This window comes from Schistosoma haematobium, chromosome 1 (assembly GCF_000699445.3).
Source record: "Schistosoma haematobium chromosome 1, whole genome shotgun sequence".
Lineage (NCBI taxonomy): Eukaryota > Metazoa > Platyhelminthes > Trematoda > Strigeidida > Schistosomatidae > Schistosoma > Schistosoma haematobium.
Window position 1 is genome coordinate 74656604 of NC_067196.1, and position 20076 is coordinate 74676679.

General features: G+C 30.1%; 1 protein-coding gene across 1 annotated transcript in view; it reads right to left on the minus strand.

The window, feature by feature from the left end:
• Positions 1–2856: 2856 nt before the first annotated feature.
• Positions 2857–20076, minus strand: part of MS3_00010219 (uncharacterized protein) — a 63988-nt gene continuing 46768 nt past the window's right edge. Inside the window, exon 2 of the mRNA XM_051218579.1 lies at positions 2857–3025. The gene's annotated coding sequence lies outside the window, so the exon portion shown is untranslated. The remainder of the gene's footprint in view (positions 3026–20076) is intronic.

The window sequence follows — 20076 nt, forward strand, 5'->3', positions numbered from 1 at the left end:
TCAAGTATAATTGGGTCGTATACAGTTGTTTTCAGTGATCATGTTGTTTTGGTCTCATTGTTCAATCGTGATATCTATATTTTCGTTTCAAATAGCATCAAAACTTATTTTAAGAAATTAGCGTAGCTATCCATTTTGATATGAATAATTTATGGATTTCGACCTCCTGAATTATAGGTCCTTGCCAAAGCCAGTTGATACATTATTAAATCAAGGTAGTCATATGAAACAAAATAAACTAATGAGTTTCGGACTGAACCAAAAATTGGTCATGGGTTGTCAATAAACGATCAGTTAGCAGTACTTCAGGCTTGCTTCTTGAAATGTGCTAAACCTCTTCAATTATTATCTTTTTAATATATGTATAACAGTAGCAAAACAATTTGGAGATGAAATAAATGCATCAATTAGTTATGCAGAAGTAATTTTCAAAGATGTATGGTGTAGATAAATGTGAAACGAGCCAGACATCTGTGTTTTAAGAAAACAACATTTCATATAATCTTATGAATACCGTAATTTGTTTACTGTCTTATCCTTTTCATCGAATCTTGAAAACCCATTCTTTTCGGATTATTCATATTAGACACTTTTTCACCTTAAACCGAGTAATGCTTCAATTTCCGATAGTTATTTAAATAAAAAAATATGATTTATAACAGCTTAAAGACTTACTTTTTTTCCAAGCTACCTTACGGGTTATTTTCTTTAAGTCCATATACAATGAAAAAAAATGTTCTGACTAATTCTTTAATACAAATACTTTATTGTATACAATGAAATTAGATAGATACTCTTCTGATGAATGCATGAAAACATTCTTCCACATTCCAATTGAATCAGTTTTCATCCTAATCATATTTATTTAATCTATCAAATAGAGAAATCCAATAATAGCGAATTCATTGTCAACACTATTACTATCTGAAAAGGTCAGTTAATATGCACACACAAAAAAGGCAGTTATGTATTCATTATCAAATTGTTATCTATTCTAATAGTTTCACCTGTTAATGTCAATGTTAAGCGTATTTTGTGTTTTAATGATGAAATAAGAAAAGAAAATTATAGGAATATTATATGTTGATTAATATCAAAAGATAGTCGATTAATAGTTGTAGAGAGAGATAAGATACAGTTTTGTAAAATAAATTAACATACTTAGGAAGAATTGGTATATTAGATTATGATTGAAGTAGTAACTGGTGAACGAAGGAGAATATTTAAATATTGAATAGTTGGTCTGTTTATATTTCAAGATTATATCTCCAAAATTCCTTGGCACCTGATTAATAATCAGTGTATGTGTGTCAAGTCTCTCTTAGTGTTGATCGAATTCTATCGATGAAAATTGTGTGTCATATGATTATTTTATGATATTTTACTTGAACTCATCAGTTGTTTTATATCATCTACTTTGAAGTTGGCTAAAATTAATGGAATTATTTATTCTTTCAATCGAAATAGCTTGATTATGTGCTTATTAAAATTTGTCAGTTTTCATACTTTGGCATTGAATTTTACTTGCACAATCGAACTATTCAAAATAACTTCATCATTTATTGGATCATGCTTTCATAATAAATTTTTGAGATAATAAGGTGAGACTATAATTTATGGACGGTCTTTGGGCGACGCTTAAGTGACCTTGAGAATGTCCAACAACTAACTAGGACTGAATTAGGGTTATAAACCAGTGCAAGGAATTGGAATTATGATTTACAGTCGATGGTTAGGGTTAGAAATTAGATTTAATGTTTTCATCACAAAATGACAGCTAAAATGCCGAAACGCTATTTAGCCAGTTGAATGAATGAATTTCACGCTAAAATCTAAGACCTGTTATCTTATATCTGATTGGTTCGTCTATAAATTATAGTCTTGCCAGTAAAAATTTAAGTGACTCAATAATGGTGTGGAAAAGCGGGCAGTGAAGGAGTTAGGAAGTTGATTGTTAGTATGCTAAAAAAGATATAAAGAATATTTAATGCTCATATTGGTGATCAAATTATAGGGTTCAACTTTTAACAATTTCCATAAACTACACTTGTTCAAATTGATATTTCACTTATTAGACTTATCTTTACATTGTCATGATTATTCACTTGTTATAAAAATCCAAACTTAAAAGTATGACCAAGTTATTCAAATATATGATGTTCTTAGCCTACTGTACAACCTTACATAAAATTTGTAGGTATCATTACCAAGGTTCGATCTTATAATTTCCAGTAAATTGAACATTGAGTCAATTATTATAAATAAAAATAATATATTTGTAATATCCCAATGAGTAGAAAAACTAAATTTTCTGACGTTTCATGACTTAGTATAAGCCACTTTTTCAAATAATAAATAACCAAATTACATAGAATTACTGGCATACAATTTGAAGACGTTAAAAATAAGTAGTATTTTGTTACTCTTTATTTAGTACACAAAGAACCTATACAATTGGTTCTTCAATCGTTTTTCAAATAGTAAAACCGTTAAACTTTCCAGTTTATTTTATCCAAAGGTTAGAAATATTTCGATTGAAAGTCAATTTTATAAATAAACAAGATGATAATTTTCTTTTAAATATTTAGTAAAAGTACATTATCTTTCTTAGTTCTCAAAGGTCGTGTAAGTTATACTCTTTTGAATAATATATTAATAATTATTATATAACTAAAGAAAATAATCCATAAGCTGTTCTACATAGTTCATTAGAATCTAATTTACTATAAACAAACTATACAACATATATGTGATACTAATACATTCTGCCAAATAGTATATAACTTAATGAATGGAAAATTTCAACTTAAATATCTTTATTAACAATAAATCTATTCAAGAACAACAATTCTATTTCTTGACAGATTAGTTTATTCAAAATTCAATCTTTAAGTAAAATAAATCCATTCGATTGAATATATATATTTCTTTTTAAACAAATTTTAAAATAAGGTTGATTGAATTATTCAGTAAATTTCTCAAGAGATTAATACATCATATTCAAAGTTCAAAATTTTCATTTCTTCTAAAAAGAAAAAAAAAGAAAGAAAGAAAGAAGTAACAAGCTGTTTAACGATAATAATCAAAATTATGTGTACAGAAAACAATCTAAATAAATTTTTCTCGGTGTTCTCGATGTTGTTGTTGTTGTTGTTGTTTTTCTTTCTTTGACTGATGATAAAAAAAGAGAACAAATACTCATCCAAAAATTTTAAAAATGAATAAATCAGTATCATTTTTGAATGAAGTGTAGTGTTTATAATTTCCGGATTTTTTAAAATAATAATAAAATGATGTGAATCTATCTTGTTTCTAAAAACAAAATTCTAAATTGTACTGGAGTTTTATTTTTTCATTTATTTTTTTGTTTTGTTTTGTTTTATAAATGGGGAAAATTGTTTCATTTAATTTTCGTTCATTGTATAAAACAGTAATGAACGAGAAAAGATACCTTAACAACAAATTGTTGTGCTATTTCTCTCTTTCTTTTTTTTATGAAAAAAAAAAATAGTCAACACTAGCGTTACTATGTACGTGTGGATTTCATAGGAAGTATTTTCATAATTGTTGTTACTTTTTTGGCGGGGGATGGTGGTGGTGGTGGAATATTTATAATATAGACAACACTTCAATGTTAAGTAGTTTTCAGTAATAAATAAAGTGTTTAAATGATTAAAATATTATTATTCTTTTTTCAATTTCTAGGATTATGATTATTCCTCAATAAAAAGTCGACTAAATTTTAAAGCTAAACTTTTGATAGACTATTATTTATTAAAATAAGCAATTCATTCAGTTAATATAAAACTAATCTGGTTGTCATCTGTTCAGCATGGTTTTACACAGGATTTTAGTTGCATTTTTCTACTAGGCTTAAAATATAAACTTAAATTTTTGATATTTATTATGTTGATGTAAGACTACCACTTAATCACTTTGTACATGAAATGTTTGTTTAATTAAGTTTTTTAATATGTTTATAATTGTTAACTATTTTAAGTAAGTAACAGAAATAAATGAATCATTATACGGGAGAAAACTTGAACGGTTTGTCTTATGCTTGCGTATATAAAAATTCTATAATGATCTTCATAATATTAATAATATCTGTATAACTTGATTTAAACACAATCACACCGATTTTTATGTACTGTTAGTCATCAATGCAATTTTTGAAAATCGACTCAATTAATCTACTTTCGGTTCCTTGTTAATGTCTTTTACTGTTGTATCAACATAAGTCATATGTGTTAGTATAATTTCATAATGTATTTATTAAATCAATGTTATCTCACTAATCTGTCTCAATTTTTTTGTTAGCTAAAACTATCAAAGATTTTGACACTGCTCAAAATCAATATCATATAGTTTTAACTCAATAGGTGTTATATTTTGATACAACAAATTTGGAGCAATAGAATGTGCATTCATCTTCAGACTTAGAGCAATGTATCTTTTATAGTTTATCTTTTCATTGCTTTTTATTAGCAAAGTGGGTTGTGTGAAGACTGGTGAATGTCACAGTTTGTATCACAGAACGATTGTAGTTAAATAACCAATGAAAATCAAGAAGCATTATTTTGCTGTCTCATCCTGATATGTGCTCACTCACTACTCCATCTTGAATATAATTCAGGACCTTCAGGTAGCGCAGTATTTTCTTAACTTCAAACCACTGATTTGTTCTAACTTTAGTCATTTAGAGATACTGCACAACCATTATCTAATTTAATTGATGGGTAGCTCATTTGCTTCTGATGTGTTCGTTTCTTTTTCTCAACTAATATTAACAAATGTGTAATATAATTTATATGTAGGTTACATTTAATATTCAAAAACAAAAGTAGCATATTTTGAAGAAAAAAATCTTCAACATGTTTAAATGCACAAAAGTGAATTATGCTCACTAAATATGAAGTGTTTCTTAGATCATCTAATTACTATGTGTTGAAAATCTATCCACCTTAAATAGAAAGTACGTAGTTATGTCTAAATCTTTCAAAGTACTTATTTCCATCAGTACACTAAAAATGATAAGATTTAATCACATACAGAAATGGCAATATATATTTTTTAAAATGCTGTATATCACACAACTGTCAATTAAGTTTGTATTTATCCTTGTGATTGACAGTACATGCTTATTATGTTTATCTTTAAGCCATTCTAATACTACCAATAAGTCTTGAAAAAATGTTTTTCTGGAATAAAATTATTTTTCTTTATTAGCAGATATCATGGTATTGGTTACAGTTCATTGAGTGAAACAACTACATATATATAATGAGAACCTTAAGTTTTAAAGTGTAAAATACTTTTTATGACATGCAGAGCAGAAGTATAATCAATACTAATTGGTTAAAAAATATTGACAGTAAGCTCTGCTTGATGTACGCTTCATATTTGTCAGGTCTTATTAATAAGCTCTGTTTTATTATGAGAACAAGGCTTTCTCATGCCTTTGGATCTGTTTGACACTTATAAGTTATGACCTTGATAAACAAAACGATTATGTTTTAAATACGATAGTAATTTTCCAAAATGTTTCAAGTTATACTGAATAATCAGTACTGTTTGTTAAAATCACTTATATACAACGTTCAACCTATGAGAAAAGATACAATAATAATCAGCCGCACGCTTTAAGAATAAAATAATGCTTAACCGATGATTGCCACAAAAATGCCGTGCTTAAACTTGAAATGTCCAATCTTAAAAAGGATTAGTTGCTATCCACTTTTTTAAATGTACAATTATGTGTTTGATTTTCCATGTAATTACATTGCTGAAATCTTGAGTGCATATACTTCATGAAGATAATTCGATATGTCTTTCATTTAAATGTTATCGCGAAGTTTTTCTGAGCAACATAAACACAAACTGTAAAGTCATTGCAATCTTCATCACTATGAGCAAGTTTAGCTTAAACACGATTTGCATTAAACTTTCACATGGGTTTATTGATAGTTTCATGGCATTATGAACTGTTTGACTGATGATTAATAACCAATGTAACTTATCTAAGTCTTCGTTTAAATTGAATTCTATTGATATAGATACTAATATAAATTGACTCAAGATCAAATGCACTATATTCTGATAAACTTTTGAAGTCAACCATCACATCGACTGATAATGTCGTTTCATAAAACTGAATAAGTACTAGGAACTAGGAAAATATGATATTATTTATTACTCGGTGATTGATCAGTGCAATTATCTCATACTGAAGATTAGGCAGCTTAGTGGCAATATCTCACAATATGAATCTGTATTACATTATTTCGTAAATACTGTCTTTTTTTACTCTTCATAAGACTATTTAAGATAGAATAAACAACTTCATTAAATAATTAGATATGAAAATTCATTCCCTGAATGGTTGTTGATGACTGAATAAAGTTTTTTTTTATTAAAATCTTGATCTGAAACAGTAATTTTCAGTTTATCTTTTCATTATCACTCACAATTTAAACATTCAAACATAACAAATAACCAAATTAACCATTTGATTTTTCATATTATAACCAGATACTACATTCTCACTTCCATTTTTGTTATAAAATTTTATTTTAAAAAATCAACAACAAAAAACTAGCAACGAAACGAAACAACAAGGAACTGTATAAATCTTCACAAAATCATATACACCGTTACTATGTCAAATATAAACAAAGATAACTTAGTTTGTGGCGAACAAAATCTTTCTAGTTGTTGATTTTCCCCCTGTTTCTTTGTGTTTTTTTTATGAATTTGTTAAATCAACATTGATAAAAATAAATTACTTAAGTATGTATAATATGAATGTGAAAAGTGATTTTCATATCAGTTGTCTGATAGGTTAGGGAAAAGAAATATGAATAAATATATATATATATTTCACCCATCATTTCTAAACTTAAATACAATCAAGTTAACTTACTAAGCCAGCTTTTGGAAACAAAACGAAAAAATAATTTGATCGTGATAGATTGAATAGTGGAGGTGTAGTGAAATAAAAATTGGAACTATTATTAAAGACTGTTCATTTCTATATTGATCGATTGAATGATGAATGGAATTTATCCAATTTTTTTTTCTTAAAAAAAAACTCAAGATGGATTCTAGTAGACGATTATGGAATATTTCGAAGAAGATTTCTTTTTAATATTTCCCTTAGATAAAATTAAATATTTTCAAAATCGAAATAGTATAATAAAATAGGATCACAACAATTGTTTTGAATTCTACTAGTTCTATTGAGTTCTGTGAATGATCTACAATATAGCTGATTGTATTGTTTGATAATCATGTATTCATGTATTGAGAATCGTGCTTGATGAAGCAACTAAAAATCTATTTTCCTATTATTCCTAAATTGTTCTGTTCAACAATCTCCATAAGTCTATACTGAAAATTCTTTTCTTCTTTTTTTTACTTTACTTTGCCTATATGAATAAAGAGATATATTATCAATAACATGGGATATTTTGATCTACATTTTAAATATTGTTTTTACTATGGACAAACAGTTGTACTAAATTCCAAGTCTAAATTTTGAATAATACGATGTGTGATTTAGTTACCTTTTTAAATATGCTCAATTTAATTATGATTTTCATTGTAGACCCAAGTAACTGATTAAAAACCAGGAAAAAATTGTTTTGTATTTACCATTTCTTTTTAAATCATCAGTAAATAAAAACTAAATATCCGATATTATGTGTTCTCTTGATGAAGCTTATTATCAAAGTTTTGAGGTCTTTATTAATTTAGGTCTTTCAGAATTCTTTCTTTTTTGTCAAGTTGTTTTGAATGTTCATTGTCTTTACGATGAAAATATTGAGATGGTGGAAAATATTTGAATAACTCTGAAGTTTATAAGATGAACTTATTCTATTTACTCATAGCTTTCAAAATAATCCTTCACATACCTGGAAAGCATCGTCGATGAACAAGGAGGTTCAGATGCAGACGTAAAGGCAAGGATTGACAAAGCATGGGCCGCATTCCTACAATTGAAGAAAGTATGGAACTCAAAACAACTTTCAACCAATATCAAAGTCACAATCTTCAATACGAACATCAAGAAAGTTCTACTGTACGGAGCTGAAACTTTGAGAACTACAACAACCACCATCAAGAAGGTACAAGTATTTATAAATATCTGTCTACACAAGACACTTAACATCCATTGGTCGAATACCATCAGCAACAGCTTTTTGTGGGAGAGAACAAATCAGCTTCCAGCTGAAGAAGAAATCAGGAAAAGACGACGGAAATGAATAGGACATACATTACGCAAATCGTCAAACTGCATCACGAGACAGGCCCTAACTTGGAGTCCTGAAGGAAGGCGGAAAAGAGGAAGGCCAAAGAACACATTACGTCGGGAAATAAAAGCAGATATGGAAAGGATGAATAGCAACTGGAAGGAGCTGGAAAGGATTGCCCAGGACAGGGTTGGATGGAGAATGCTGGTGAGCGGCCTATGCTCCTTCACGAGGAGTAACTGGTGTAAGTAAAAGTAAAAAAGTTCAAAATAATTCATTTAAATCAATACTATTCGTAGCAATGAATTTCCAACGCTGGATTGTTTAACTGTAAATATCACACTATTATTCTGAATATCACCAGATTTTACTTTAGTTAAAACTTTACTTGAAGAATTTCATTACAGGTAACTAATCAATCAACCTTATTTGTTATAGGTTTTCTTCAGATATTCATTTTGTTTGTATAGTTATTCTCAATGACAGTATGTTTAACGTTTCTTCTGTCGGTTAATCGAATAACATTTGGTTTACTACGTAATAAATTACGTTTATATTAATAGACTCAATGATAACAGATTAATTTTAATGGCAGGTCTACAGAAATCTAAATTTATATTAATTTACTGCTTCGTATTAATCTCTTCATATCAGGTTAACTTGGCTAACAACTCCTACAAATCTTACTATATGACCTTCATTTCAAATCATTATAAAATTTTTTTTTAAAAATTAGCTCACATCTATTATGCGTTTTCTTAATAAAGTATGTGACCTTTCTGGAATGAACATTTTCATGAACGTAGCAAAGTTAGGAAGATCAAAGTATCGTTATAAAACATTGGAAACATTAAATTATGTGATTGTAACAAACTAGAATATAGATTTTTGAAAACGTTGAAATGATGTTAATTATTTTTTAAATCTAGTGAAACTGTATGGTAAATATCAATGATATCACCAAAGTAATAAACTTTGGATCAAAATTTCATCACTTCACATCTAAAACCTTAGTAGGCTAGTTATAACCGGACTCAAAGCATTTAAGGAACATTTTTACTACTAAACACATCATATATCTCAGAATATTAAAAAGAAATTATAGGATTTCTTTACCAAAATTCGATTTATGTTATGGGCTGCAAAGAATGATTCAATGTGTACAAATCTTTTAAAGAGTCCACTCATTCCAACAATATCTTTGAATTTGAGCTAATATCTAACACTACAAATGCATCAGAAACCTGTTCGTGCACTGATCATATTTGTTCATACATCAAATTTTATATTCAGTTATTTCTACCAGTTTATACTTAAGCGTTAAATCACATAAGTAGACATAACGTAAGAGAAAGTTTTAATCTACATTCCACGTAAATCTAAATAAAAAACACACATTTAAGAAGTGAAATAACTCTCTAATTGTTTGATATTAGACGTGTTTCTGACCCTATTAAATCATTCAAGGGAAAAATATGAAATTACATAGCATAAAGCTTAGTTGATTAATTGAAACTACTGCAAGTAAGAGCTCAAACTTAACTTATCCATTCCAATGAGTATTGAAATAATTCTAACAATATCTTGATGATATCATTTTAGAATACTATAAGTTACTAACTGTTGTTGTACTCTGACTATTTTAATCTAACAGTCAATGTTAATCATGTAACGTTTTATTAAAGCATAGTATTGAGATCTCAAATTAGATTTATACTTAAAATATATGCTTATCATCATACACTACTCGATTTCTGTGCCTTTTCTTTGGTCTGTTGTTATAAGTACCCAAATCTTAAGTAATATTATGAAAAAGACTTAAAAATCTTTTTACTTTTACGAATTCAGACTCTCCAACACAAGCGTTATCACTTGCATATCAAAAAGTCATATTTTTCTATTAATTTGTTAATAATTCTTTATAAAATATTTTGTTACAATAATTATAGGCCATAATCGAATGAATAAAATCTATTTTGAAAGATCGATTTATAGGATATTTCGGCAAAATTTTTCACGTTATTGATATATATGTATGAAGAAGCTATTTCTCTATAATTTCATTTACCATAATACATAGTAAAAGTCGTTCGAAGTGAAGACCGGTGTTAGGCAAGGTTGCCTACTCTCACCCTTTCTCTTTTTCCTGGTGATCGACTGGATCATGAAGACGTCAACATCTGAAGGGAAACGCGGGATACAGTGGACATCTAGGATGCAGTTAGACGATCTAGACTTCGCAGATGATCTGGCCCTTCTATCCCAAACGCAACAACAAATGCAAGAGAAAACGACCAGTGTAGAAGCAGCCTCGGCAGCAGTAGGTCTCAATATACACAAAGGGAAAAGCAAGATTCTCTGGTACAACACAGCATGCACCAACCCAATCACAATTGACGGAGAAGATTGGGAAAATGTAAAAACCTTTACATATTTGGGCAGCATCATTGATGAACATGGTGGATCTGATGCAGATGTGAAGGCGCGGATCGGCAAAGCAAGAGCAGCATATTTACAATTAAAGAACATCTGGAACTCAAAACAACTGTCAACCAACACCAAGGTCAGGATTTTCAATACAAATGTCAACACAGTTCTACTGTATGGGGCGGAAACCTGGAGAACTACGAAAGCCACCATCCGGAAGATACAAGTGTTTATTAACAGTTGTCTACACAAAATACTTTGGATCCGTTGGCCGGACACTATTAGCAACAACCAACTGTGGGAGAGAGCAAACCAGATCCCAGTGGAGGAAGAAATCAGGAAGAAGAGCTGGAAGTGGATAGGACACACATTAAGGAAAGCACCCAACTGCGTCACGAGGCAAGCCCTCACATGGAATCCTGAATGCCAAAGGAGAATAGGAAGACCAAAGAACACATTACACCGGGAGATGGAAATAGACATGAGAAAAATGAACAGGAATTGGATGGAACTAGGAAGGAAGGCCCGGGACAGAGTGGGTTGTAGAATGGTCGGCGGTGGCCTATGTTCCATTAGGAGTAACAGGCGTAAGTAAGTAAGTAAATACATAGTAACCAGTGAGAGAATTACAAAGATAACTAGTGTATTTATTTTCGTTTTACGACTATTTTCGAATATTCTTGAAAATGAGAATATTATCATTAAAAGTTGATTTAATACAGTAGACACTATACTAGTCAACTTCTAGAAATACAGCTGTTAAATGTGAACTGAGGCAAAGGTTAAAAGTACTTGTTTATCAGTTGGTAAGACAAATAATTTACTTCTATAGACTTAAAATATTACATAACTTTTGTTGTCATTCCGGACAACATCACTACTGATGTTGGTGAGAATTTCATAAACGAAGCATTTAGCTCAAAGAAATAAGTTCCATCTAACGCATCCATTATAGGTACAATTATCTTGCATTATCTAAAATACTAAAAAAATAAAATGTTTAACGTCACTCATAGTAATATTTGTTAACTCATTTATTATAACTGTAAATAAACCACTGAACCGTGCAAATATTTCTAAAATCCTTAATTCTACATAATTTTGTGGCTGCCATAGAGATTTTATAGGTTAATAATTAATTTGCACTGAACCGAGATTGATTACATGATGCTCAAGAGTAAACTAAAGTAGAGAATCAATATAACAATAATTTTATCCATAGACTCCGTGAGTTATCTAGAATACATTACATAAACAAGTGAAATATATCAATGATTTGTTGTCTTACTATTTGCATCAAATATATCAAAGATAAAAGTTAGGATTGACCATTAAGAAATCCGGTTTAGTTAATGCTAGACAACAGAAACAGGTTGTGTTCGTTTGCTTGAATGTGTTACAAGTGTAATGCTTAGCTATTAGATCATTTAGCTATATTTCGGTCGATTGGATGACAGATACATTATTGTTAGCATATTCTAAAAACTTATTGACACTAATTGCAAAATATTTAATTTATTCTGTCAAATCGTTTCAGCTTACTTGTTTCCTCCATTCTGATTTTATCACCTGGAACTTTTAAAAAATTCAATTAGAGTACCATTCCCACTTTATAAGTGAATCATGATCGCAGCTCTTTGAAATACACTGGCAAAAATAATTATTATCAGTGTGGGGTTGTGGAGATTATTACGTTTTTGATTGAAATCATGAATCGATCAAGGTTAGACGACGACTAAATACCTGGAGGCACTGAACGGCTAATTTGTCCTAGTATGGGACTCTTCAGCAGTGCATGTCCACCATTCCGAACGCAGTATTGTAACCCAGGACCTTCAGTCTCATGCGCGACCACTTAACCTCTGGGACATTACTGTCAGATTTCGGCCCAGTGATCTAGAGGTTAGGCTTCCGCACGCGAAACTGAAGGTCCTGAGTTCTAATCTCGCGCACAGGATCGCCGTTGCGCATTGCTGAAACGTCCCATACTAGGACGAATCGGCCGTCCAGTGCTTCCAGGTTTTCAATGGTGGTCTAACCTTGGTTGATTCATGGTCTCAATCTAAAAATAATAATATTGTTGCAAATTTTATCTCGTTTTGTTTAGTTTCTTGAAGTTTTGTATAAGAACCTAAAGAACATTTTGTACGTTTGAATGCTATTTAGATTCTTAACTAGCAAACTACTCAATCTCTTTGATGTCGCATAAATATTTGTAATGTACGTTTTACTTTTATGGATTAATTAATGGAGCTAATTACTTAATTTGAACAATGAACAGTTAAAACATATTCTTACTTCATCATGTCTTGAATAAATATAATATGTTTATCGTACTATTCTTTCATTTTCTACGATGATTTCAGTCTTTTTTAAAAAAGTTAGTTGTATCTGTATCTATATATGTCAGCTCGGTGTTCAGATAAGTGAAAGATACAGGGAAAACATTTGATAGCTTTTTTCTGCTAGACTTATTTCTTTTTGCTTTAAGGATTATAAAAGTGTAAAGGCTCATTATTACATAGATTTTTGCATTCCCACAACAAATTTCCTATTACTGCCATTTGTTAACCATATTCATACATCAGGCTACTGTAATTTTTAGTGTTATGAATAACACTTCAAAAAAACTTTGACATTTTTCGCAAGTCGTAAATAGCCTTAAATACTGAAAATTTACTTCTTCAAAATATAACTTGACAAACATTAAAAACTCCACTGGTCAATGCTTCTCAATAGAACTCCAGGAAATACCTCTTGAATCCAGTCACTAGTGAGCATATAATGATTATTATCAGAAGGGGATTTTGTGGATATTATAGTAAGTTAATAGTTGAGTTCATGAGTCGATTGAAATTAGATCACCATGGAAAACCTGGAAGCACTGGACGATCGTTTCGCCTACTGTGGGACTCCCCATCACTTGCAACCACGACCGACTTCAGATCAGTCAAGTGGTATTTCCTGGAGTTCTAGTGAAAAGCAGTGATCAGTATAGCTTAACCGGGTCTGTTGTGAGGTAGTAACTCAGTGAAGACTATGATGGATGTGTCGCTCAATCTCGTGGATTCGTTGAAGGTGGATGCCAACTCAGTGGTCTAGAGGTTAGGTGTTCGAGTGCGAGACCGACAGGTCCTGGGTTCAAATCTCGCCAGGCAGGATCATGGATGCGCACTACTGAGCAGTCCAATAGTTTGACGAAGCGGTCGTCTAGTGCTTCCAAGTTTTCCATGGTGATCTAGGTTCAATTAATTAATGAACTCAATTTTTAAACTACTATAATATCCACAAAACTCTTTGTGATAGTAAACATGAAAAATTGAAAACTAGAAAATCTTGCAAACATTATCTTTATGGATATTTTATATTTTTTGTGTCATTAGTGTAACAGATTGAAATAAAACATTCTAAGCAAATAATTATTCTGTATTATATCAAACCATTTTTAATTTGACTAAATTTAATTTGATTTCGATTGGTCAATATATTTTACACATCAGGAAAAACAAAGCACCATAAAAGGTAATTTTGTTTAATATGAAAAATTCAATTAAATTTGATTGAATGCTCCTGGGAGTTGTTTATTTCATTTTATTTTTTTTTTTAGAATTTTTATTAAAAGACTTTTAATCTAGCAGTAATAAAATACATAATACGTGAATGATTTAATGAACATGAACTGATTTCTCTTTAACATTTTAGTTAAAAAGGAAAGTAATTAAGGCCAAGGCAACGATAACGATAAGACGTACTTCTTTTGTACGCATAGTTCTGGTTTAAGCTCCTGGATGGTAACAGCTTCAGCTATTTTTAAGAGTTCTTCGTATCCAACTCTTAAAAATAGCCGAAGCTCTTACCATCCAGGAGCTTAAACCAGAACTATGCGTACAAAAGAAGTACGTCTTATCGTTATCGTTACCTTGACCTTAAAAAGAAAAGTGTAGGTCTATATATTTCTGATAAACAATGTTCGTATTAAGAATTAGATTCAATTATATTGAATATATTAATTGTGGTAAAATATACACTTTGAACTTGTCATCTTTCAATAACTGATATATAATAACTGACTTCATTAGGTAATATTTATTATTTTCAAGTTGATTAAAAATATCTACCTTCATTTTGGGGTAAAAACATGCCTAACCGCTTAAGTCCTTTCCATACTGGCACATACTTCATATGATTACACACTGGTATTGTAATAAAAATGTACACTAATATGGTAATTGCATCTTTCTGACACATTATACCCTCAATGATGCCAGTATATTACTGTGATACTTCATATGATGATTAGGATTTCATCTTTTCTGTACATCTATCAGTGTTTCGATATCAAACACCAGGTTAAGTAAATGCTGATTTTTTTTAGTAAGTATTTGTATTTTTATTTAAATTTGTAACACTAATCATTTTGAAGTTGAAATGTATTGTTGTGTATAATATTGTAGGTTATAAACCTTATTCATTTATAAGCTACTGTCAATTCAACTTCATAAAAGACTAGATTGGTATTTTAGATATTTTCAAATGAAATTCATTCTAAATAGCTAAAAACCGTTTGACCTGTAGACATTTTACTAAATTCACCTGCAAAAGTTATCAAATCAATGGTTGAAAAGAAATAATGAAACAAAAATAGGGTGAGGAACAAATGAAAGGTTGGTAAAATGAAAACCATTGTGTTTTTCGTTCGTAACTAGCTTTAATCATACATTTTAATCAACTGACCTTGTCAGGAAGTACGCGTAACTTTGATGAAGACAAAACAACATTATTGTCTTACATTTTATTTTTTTTTTTTGGTCTTTATTAATTGTAACATGTACTTGGAATGCACATCGTATATGCTACGTAAATCAAGTGATTTACTTCACATACATTTTACCACTAGTTAAATCATAATATTAGTAACCTAATAAATTGTTTCCTTTTGTGAATTCACTATTACATTTTCTAGGATACTGTTGTAGGTGAATATTATAATGCCGAAATCAAATGAATACTTGAATGATGCAAACATAAGGGTCTTTCATAGAGGATTACAACAAGAATCAGGTATTTTAATTCCAAAAGAAGTTCGCCCACCATATTATTTAAGCTGGAGGACCACTGAAAATCAAACGATCTTAGACAGTTTTCCATCTTGTATAGACAGTTTCAGTTCGGTAACGCATTTTAAGCCTCTATTTTTCAATTCACAAGGCAATACTCACAATATGCACATATGCCTGTATGAGACTGATCAATTGCAGTCATAAACATCAATGGGAAAATTCAAGTAAACAATATCAAGTGAATTTAAAACTTCACCCCATTGCACAAGCAAGTGGTTATCAGGATTCAGTAGCTAAGTGGATAACGTGGTAGTGTTTGAAGTGAACGGTACTAGATTCGTGTCTCAGAGTGATCATCAACTCTGAGATACAGGTATATCTAGCTAAGGAGTCCCAGATATGACGAAATGCGCATCCTGGATTCCACTGCTACCCAGTATCCATCTTTGCTTTCTTTTTCGATTCACACATAAACTGAATCATATGAAGCATAGATTACTAACTAATTGTATATCATCTCTAACAAGACCGACTTAGATCATCTGATAATTTTCTTTTATTTCTTTTTTTGTTTTGAATTCATGAAATTATTTTAGTCCACAATTAAATGAAACTTTATTTTATTTTTAACTTCTTGCCCACATTTTGTCATATCACATAAACACAAAATAGTTTATCTCATAGGTCTACAATTAAATTACACGACAAACTATCTTGAAAATCATATCATCTTGACATAAATTTCGGCTTCAGTTTGAAATGTCTTGGCTTATTCATCATTCCATTGTATACTTTTATTTTCGTTTGAGAAGTAAATTATATTTTTAATTTAATTAGAATAAAATCAATTTGTGAATATGTAGGTAAAAAGAGGTTCTTTTTCTCTGTTGATAATCGTAAAACAATTTGGATGGAATTGCAGAATAATAAATAAGAACTTCCGTCTAAATTTGATCGAATAGTTTCACAGTATCTAAGCACCGAGTTAATGTGAGACATTAAACAGAAAGAATGTATTTGTAATTTTGCTGAGATTTTACAAATATATTCTATAGTGAACAGAACACGGGTGGGGACAATCGAATTACGTTCAGCACGAAATTACAGTTACTTGATAAAATAGAAAAACCATACTATAATACTTAATTTGCAAAATGTTGAATAATTGTCTCGAACTTCATTGTTCTTGCATTTCCATACTAATTACTTTTTATTCCCGTTCTTCCTTTCTCGATCTTCCCCATCTTCTGCCGCCAGACATTACATTCCTGACTCGCGTCATATACTACATATATCAATATAAGTAGCACGCACCACAATTCATCCTCTATAATTTGGATACAGTTTTAATTCTGTTTTTGTGCATGAATATAATCCATATGAGTGAATTACTATTAGAATAAATCACTTTTTGTCTTTAGTACCAATTTTTTCAAAGAAATTATTTATAAACTTTTATTGCATAGATATATGAAAAGAATTTTAATAGTTACTGAAATTAATTATATCATAAATGTTTGCTAATTAAACAGAAAATACTAGTAAACTGTCACCTTATATCTATTGTTGTTCACACACATTCGTAAATGTTACGAGGAGGGAAGGGACGAAAGGAAGTTTAGGAATATTTCTTGGTATATATGTGTATATATTTAACAGACATTATGAAGAACAATGTCAATCATTGAATAGTTTATTCGAATGTTTAAATAATAATACACAGACAATACAAAATCAGTAGGAATATTGGTAGTTTATATAATATGTCTTAAACATCAATTATTTACGATTTTTATAATGTAAAATTAAATAAGATATAAAGTTGATGTAATTTTCTTTTAGAAGTTAATAAGAACTGAAAGCAATTTATGAATTACTTTAAAGTTTGTATCAAAGTTTAAACATTGTCTGTATTATGTGGTAGATAATGGTACTGAACAATAAATCGGAAGACAATACTAATAGGAATCGGTCATTTAGTCATTAATGGTAAAGTAGTTAAATGCAGCTTTGTAAACCATTTTAATATAACAACATATCCATGATCATTTACCTCAATAACTGAATAGCTATTATGTTATCGATTAGGAAAATAATTGATCTGTTTAAATTGATCTTACCTAATAATGTTGACTTATAAGGTAAATAGGACCTTCAGGATAAAAGGAATACATTGTGCTAGGAATCAGAGGCAGATATGAAAAGAATGAATAGCAATCGGTAACATGATCTCATGATCTCAATCAAAAACTTAATAATCTCCACAACCCCTATATTGATAATTAACATGTACTCACTAGTGACTAGCTTCGTGAGAGAATTCTCCGAGTTCTACTGAGAAATTCTGACCAATGGAGCTAATCCGTGTCGGGTAGAGACAGGTATCTAACTCAGTACAGTAGAAGACGGTCGCGCGATTTCGTGGATTGGTTGAGGTTAGACATTAATACTGTTGGATGCTGGCTCAGTGGTCTATAAGTTAAGCGTTGGCACGCGTGACTGAGAGCTCTGGGTTTGAATCTCGTGGGGTGGGATCGTGGATGCGCACTGCTGATGAGTCCCACAATAGGACGAAATGGCCATCCCGTGCTTCCAGGTTTCCAACGGTGGTCTAACATCAATCGGAGCATGATCTCAACCAAAACCTTAATAATCTCCACAACTCCTATACTGACAATTGGTAACAGTTGGAAAGGAGAGCAAAGGATAGAGTTGGTGTGTAGTAGTAATGATAATTAGGAAAACTGGACATTGGAAGTATGGTTTGAGTAGAAGGGATGAAAACGAATGAATGGAAGAATACTGAAATTCGGTATCGAAGAAGTTAATGTGAGAATAAATCTGATTCAGTAATTTCACTGTGACTAGCCAAATAGATTTTATCTAGGAGGATATTATTGCTACAATCAGAAAATGTGTAAAAACCGTAATCAATAAACTGATGTTAAGTGACTTTATGATAGATGTTGATACGAACCATTATGAACAGTGAAATTCACAACCGATAGGATAATAAATAATGAGTGGTTAAGCAATTTTCTTTTCAACATAATAACATACATGTTATCTTAAAAAGTGCTATTGCTCAGGAAAGTCAATTAAGTTGTGTAATCGTCATGGAAGTGGAAAAATAGCAGCGTTAAGTTCAAGAGAAACAACTTCCTAGAATAAAAAAGTGCTTAAATAATTAAGTGACTGAAATTCGATAAATGAAGTCAGTGTTGTTATTCTCAGAAAGTATCTATCTATCAAAGTAGTTACGACATATAATTTCTATTCGTTGTTCTCATATTCATTATATATATATATATATATATATATATATATATATCATTACCTGGATAATTATTTAGTCTTCAGAATGACATACGACTCCGGTACTGAAACGAAAAGATGTAAAGCTTACGTTTGTATGACTTTCCAAGTTTTAGTTTAATTGGTTTTAAAATAAATCTGCTCTATGAGTAAATTTCATTACAAAATGGTTATCAGTTATTGTTTCATTTCTGAAGTTGGATCTCTGTTGATCAACTATGATCAAAATTTAGTGTTTGATTGATAGCAATTGTACCCTTGAATTTATGTGAAAAAATCAATCAACCTAAGAAAATTATTTTGAGATGAAGTTGCTTACTTCACGGTTACTGCTATAATTATGGTTTAAGTTTATTAAAGTACTGATGACTTGAAGTTTTTGGAGCGGGAATTAACTTGAATCATCAATCAAGGTTTATTTTAGTTCGAAAAAAGAACTTCTCGTCGCAAATATGTCCAAACGTTTATTAGTCATGGGATAAACACTAAGTCACTTAATACATTTCTTGAAATAGTTCATTTGGATGTAGGTATCAATACCAAGGTTTGATTTGGTAATTTCGAATAAGTTGAGCATTGGGTAGGTTGTTATAAATAAATAATATATTTGTAATATCCCAATGAGTAGAAAAATTTGGTTATTTATTCTCTGAAGAAGTGACTTACACTAAGTCACGAAACGTCAGAAACTCTAATTTTTCTACTAATTTGGATACTACAAATATATTGTTCATTTATAGTTTATTTGGATGTTGTTGTTATCAGATGCAATAAGTAATTACACAAAATGTATTTTCTGAATCTGGTTACGTTCAGCAACAAATATCATTTTAAAATTAATGAGGCAAAATATATATTTAGTATTTTACTGATAGCTATTCACTCATACTGAATCTATTATATTATTTACCCAGTATGCATTCGTTACAAACTCAAGTTCGATGTTTTTATTTTTGGATCCAATAACTTGTCCAAGATTACCTTGTTATGTATTTATCGTACATAATTGTTTATTATAAAGA